General features: G+C 41.1%; 1 long non-coding RNA gene across 1 annotated transcript; it reads right to left on the bottom strand.

Annotated features, from left to right (window-relative positions):
* Positions 1-1947: 1947 nt before the first annotated feature.
* Positions 1948-2998, bottom strand: LOC146389360 (uncharacterized). The gene is made up of 2 exons (XR_014799747.1): positions 2824-2998; positions 1948-2643 (listed from the first exon to the last, which is right to left on the bottom strand). It is a non-coding gene; the product is annotated as an uncharacterized LOC146389360 (long non-coding RNA).
* Between the last annotated feature and the right edge of the window lie 2399 nt (positions 2999-5397).

The raw sequence follows: 5397 nt of genomic DNA, 5'->3' as shown, positions 1-5397 counted from the left end.
CCCTTTAACATAATTTAATTCTATGCCGTTGTATGTGCTGAGACACTCATCACCTTTACCTGACACCTCGCGCTTCAGTCTTTTCACCGATCCCGTTTTAGCAACTACTGTCTCAGGAAGTGCTGTGCTGGACTGGCATCCGCGTCCGACCGATTCACAAAATGCGCCCTGCAACATAGAGAGACCTAATATTTAATAATCCACATTTCACTGTTTTAATCTTTGGTTCAGATGTGGATTCTGTATTGTTTGTTCTTTGTGATTGTTTATGTTTAAGTTGTTTATTTCTGGCTTTTAGTTTGTTTTTGTCTGTTTGGGAGCTGACACAGTCTCTATGGATAAGGGTTTTTGCCACGGGTACCCTAAGGAGAGAAGCTCCAGAGAGGCGTGTTCCATGTTAAAAGCTAAAATATAACAAAAGAGATTTTGCTAAACAAAACAATACCTTTCAATTGCCCAACGCTATCTCTCCCCTCAACGGGTTGTATGTTTTCAATGTTTCCTAATTATTTTGTCATCAAAAAATCAAACAAATAAATCAAGCTGTGTGACAGCACCTTGTGTTTACGCCGGGCTGTGAGCTGCCCGAAATCTACTTCCTACACCTTCACTCCTTCTAGTTCTTTCAATTTGTTACCGCTCCTTTTGGTGGCACGGCGACCGTCTGCGATGCTCTTCTTCTTTCTTCGGCCTTCCAGGTGGACTACTGGTCGGCCCGTTGCACAGGTGAGAGGGTTTATTCTGCCTCTGTTTGTTGACACCTGTGTTCTTTGAAGGCGAGTTTTCCTCTACCAAGCTCTCGTGTGCGGGTGCACACTGCGACCAGTGGTACCAGGTGTTGCCTTTCCCTTTCAGTTGAACCGCTGTAGTTGTTCTGGCAATGACCTCGTAAGGACCCGTCCAGCGTGGTTCCTTCCACTTTCGTTTGAGCACCTTCAGCCACACCACCTTTGCCTCCGGGGTCGCCCTGTCCACAGCGTGTACTCCAGATGTGACCTGTTTTGTGAAACTGGAGATCCTCGCCACCCCTGTGGTCGCTGTGGTACTGGAATGTTCTCCTGTAAAGGATAGAAAACAAAAAGCCTCTCTCTGCTACGCCTCACTAATCTACTGTGTTCATCTAATGTTCCCTTAATTATTCAAAGTTGGTTCAAAATATCATGTTCTGGGCTCTATCCTTTATATTAACTTTACTTAATCTCAATGCTCTTTATGTGTGTAAAGAGTTTATCTTCTAAACAGGATTCAGTTCATTTTAATCCTTCAACTTAAACATGAAAATAACAACTTCTGCCTCAGTGTTACCATATCTAAATTATCAAACACCCCAAAAGTCATAAAATGATCCTAAAACCCATTTCAAATTAACCTTAAATCCCCCCTTTTGTGACACATCTTATGTGTCACAAACTCAAAATGCTTCACCCGAGCTTAGAAAATTAAAAGAAAAAGGTTTGTCATATCATTTCACACCTCAGCAATCCTCCTCTCAGGTAAACAAAACCCGTGTGTTAACCCGAACTTCACATTTCATACTGAGTTTTCCTCACTTATGATCCAATCTGTGTTATAAGAAAGAAAACTTAAAACAGAACAGTCATCAGTCATGTGTTTAACCTTAGTCCAGTCTTTATCTCAGAGTCCAGTCGGTCCAACCTTAGTTCACCTCGTCCGTCCAGTCACCGTCCATTTACACACATCCATTGACACGCATTCACACCAGGTATTGGTAATAGTGGAGACCCCCGCGCAAATAATCAGATTCTCCACTCTCAGCAACATGAGCTCATTCATTTGTTTTATTCTGTTTTGTTTTTTGTTTCTTTTTTTAGGAAACTAGTTCTTTATGCCTTTGACTGGATTGAATCGCTACAATCCTTTTAGACAGTGTTGAAATCTCCCAGTTCTTTTAATCTTTGGGCTGAAGGAAGGACAATACTCGGTGTATAAATGCTCAATCAACAATCATTTATTTCCATACAATTCAACACTTATGAGCATTAGAACCATCATGATGGGGAGACCTGCCTGCAGAGGGTCACAGCGAGTCTCAAAATGGTGACGGGTTACACAGCCTCTTATAGCTCCTAGCGGCCCCCACCTAGTCGTAAAAGCCTAAACATTCACATTCTTTCTCTGTTACGGCGCCTAAATTATGACCTCGGCTCCCTGTCTTTCTGCTCTCTGTAAGGTGGGGGTATGGAATGTGGTTTATCTCTTCTGCCCTAGACACCAAGTCTCCTGCCTACAACCTTCTTTTTATGATTCAACAATAAAGCATGTCAAGAAAACAGTGTAACACATTCACAGCAGATCAAGGATACAGAGTGATGCACACTTATCTAATGAACTACAAAAATGATTATGTTCTTTTAACCCAAAAGTATGATGGAAACTAAGCTACATACACAGCACACCATCTAAACTAAAGGATAATATATGTCCTACAGCTGTTATCATAATTCAACTACTTTGATTACATATATAAGGTAACATATGATAACAGAATAATATCACAACAGGGACTTAGACCTGATCAGGTCCCCACAGGTAGGCTTCTCCTCAGCCAGTTGTAATCTGGAAAGCCCACCTTATGTTTGTTCTTCCCGAGAATTTTCAGCGCTGTTATTCACTGTTGCAGGCCTGCTTAGAACAAAATGAGAAAAAGAGAGCTGATTAATAGCTCATCAAAGCACAAAACAAAATCACCTGACAGGTTTTCACTAAGTGCACTGTTACAAAAATAATGGGCCCTCTCAGACATGTCCATGCTTAATCAAACTCCCTCCATTAAAATAACAAGACCATCCAAAGCAAACTGACCGAATCAATCCATCACTACAACAACCTCAAAAATCTTAAACACAGAACACTTTGCCACAAGTTCTTCAGGGTCCTGACACTCCCAAGTCAACTGACATAATTTCACCTGCTCAATACACAGAAAGTCTTGTTAAACGCCACACAGTCACAGTGTCTCCTCCAGTGCAAGCTTCACTCACCCAGTCAGACAGGAAACCCAAGTTCCTCTTTTTTTTTCCCCGAGTCATTCAACTACTTTGCATACTGAGTCATCTCTCAAGAAGTTGCCGTGACAAGAGAAATACACGTTCAAACATTACCACCTTATTGAATTACTTTATTTCTTTCTACAGTGATCACTGGTTTTGATCACTCAGTACGAGAGCACTCCTAAGTCACTCTTTTAAACTACTTTATCACTGTTTCTTTTTTCCATAACTCACTCCCTCTGTCATATAGCTTCTTTTATTCCTCAGCTTCAAACTCAAGTGTATTTTATTAAACATTCACACCATTTTAACACTCATACTAGTAGCAAGCTGATCTTCATTGCGTATGTTTGTGTTCTAAGCCAGGTTTAATCAATGTCTGTGCATTAATCTTCATGAGCTTGTCTTTGTAAGGTTAATGCATTTTCTGTTTGAGTGTGTGAGTTCGTATATGTTTCTTTTTGCAGTGTTTCAGACTCCTTCACAATTTTCCCTTAAACAGTCAGTTTTCTCCTTCCCAAATTTGCTAACCCAAATTCTGACTTCCCACCTTAACAGCATTCCTTGTCCTCAGCCAGAAGTTCGGGCCCACTTGTCAGGTTTATGGAGACATGGCGCTGTGAACAATTCAACCAGAAAGACAGGGAGTGTTTTCTCTCTTTGGCTCATCACTGGTCATTGTTAATGACATTTCCCCCTCCCCCTCAGCCCAGCGGCTTTACCCTTGAAGTCCCATCTTCTTCACTTCATCTCACCAGTGAGTCTGAGCTCACAGGGACTGAGACGAGTAATCGTGACTGTGCCTGTCTTAGGTCGTCCCAGGGTTTCGAGGTGGGATCTTACCCGTCATGGGCTATCCAGCCTTCCATACTCGCCTGATACGGGGGCCAAGTGGGCAGGGGTGCTATGAGGGGAGGGGACACACTGGCTCTGGAAATTAAAGGAGTGTAAGCTGCTTTCTTCATTGCATCTTATATTATAATCAGGTTTAATTCATGCATCTTTTCACTGAGCTGTGGATTCAAACTATCTCACTTCTGATTCTTTCCAACAATAATTTCACATATAGCACTTTGTGCATGTGTGTTTTCTATTCATTAATGTACTTGTCAGTCATTTTCTCTCTTTATTTTACTTTTTTTATCTGTTTGTTTGTGACGTCTCTAAGCCATCATGAGTTCAGGCTTCAATTTCAACCCAATTCTGTTAATCCATCCTTTTCCCGCTGTTCTCATGTTTTCAGGTTGAGGAGAGTCCACCTGTATTGACACACTAAAGCATACAATTGATATCATTTTCATTTCTTTTCTTAATACATTCAGTCTCTAATTCCTCTGTTTTCATGTTTCAACGTCTCTCACCAGCTAACAAGCTATAATCAGACTTCCTGTTTGACGCACACACTCTGCAGTTTGCCTACGCACACACTTCTCTCTCAGACTTCCTCTGTTCACACACTCGCCTATGAGTTTTTATTAGTTATTTATTATTTTGTACAAATCACACAGAATCATTCAAATCCAGTACTCACAGCATTCACACACTTAGAATCACTCAAAATACGCTTTCCTAAGAGTATTTTATCAAACATGCTTTCAAGAATCAGAAAGAGGAAGTAGACAACACTCAGTAACTGCATCTGTCCTCTTAAAAGAGAAGAGAAATAAACACATATGGGACAATTCTCCCCATCTTAGACAAAATGTGACCTTAAATGTCCTTTTCTAAGTCATGTTCTTCTTTAAACACAACTCTTGGCCTCCAGGGCATAACCTTTGGACTTATAACTCTGATATAAGTCCACACAGTACGGAGAACCTGCAAGTTCAGTTTTTTCTTTTTAAATTCTCCACACACTTGAAAAACTGTTTGTCATTTATCTGCCCAAGAACTTCATCAAATGGACCTCGCCGGGTCCAGTAATCTTCAGCACATGTATCTCATCGCCGCCAGTGAGGGTTTAAAACAGTTTCTTGTCAGCATTCACTTATCAAATGGACCGCAGCCGATGTATTGTGTATCCTCATGTACACAACCTAATCTTCACTTGTATCACAGCACATCTAGTAATATCATCAGAATTACTTCATCATAGTAAACATTGATTTTCCTTTAAAATCAATTTACCATCAGAACTCAAGATCGCAGCTGACTCGATTCTCTGAATCCTGAGTCAGTTAAACACCTTGCTCAACTCAAGGTGTCCTTTTCTTGGACTTCCTCGTCCGAACTCACTCTTTTTACCCCGGCATCTCCACCAGAATGTTACGAGATCTTCCACTCTTACTTGGTGAAAGAAGGTAACTTCGTAAGTTCTCTCCACTGTCTCGCAGTAGCAAACAACCTGCGCCTTCAGAAGATCCCCTTCCCACTGTAATTCAATTCT

This window comes from Perissodus microlepis, chromosome 3, assembly GCF_051167445.1.
Source record: "Perissodus microlepis isolate ML-2025 ecotype Zambia chromosome 3, ASM5116744v1, whole genome shotgun sequence".
Classification (NCBI taxonomy): domain Eukaryota; kingdom Metazoa; phylum Chordata; class Actinopteri; order Cichliformes; family Cichlidae; genus Perissodus; species Perissodus microlepis.
The sequence above is the reverse complement of the archived record's forward strand: the minus strand, read 5'-3'. Positions and strand labels throughout refer to the sequence as shown.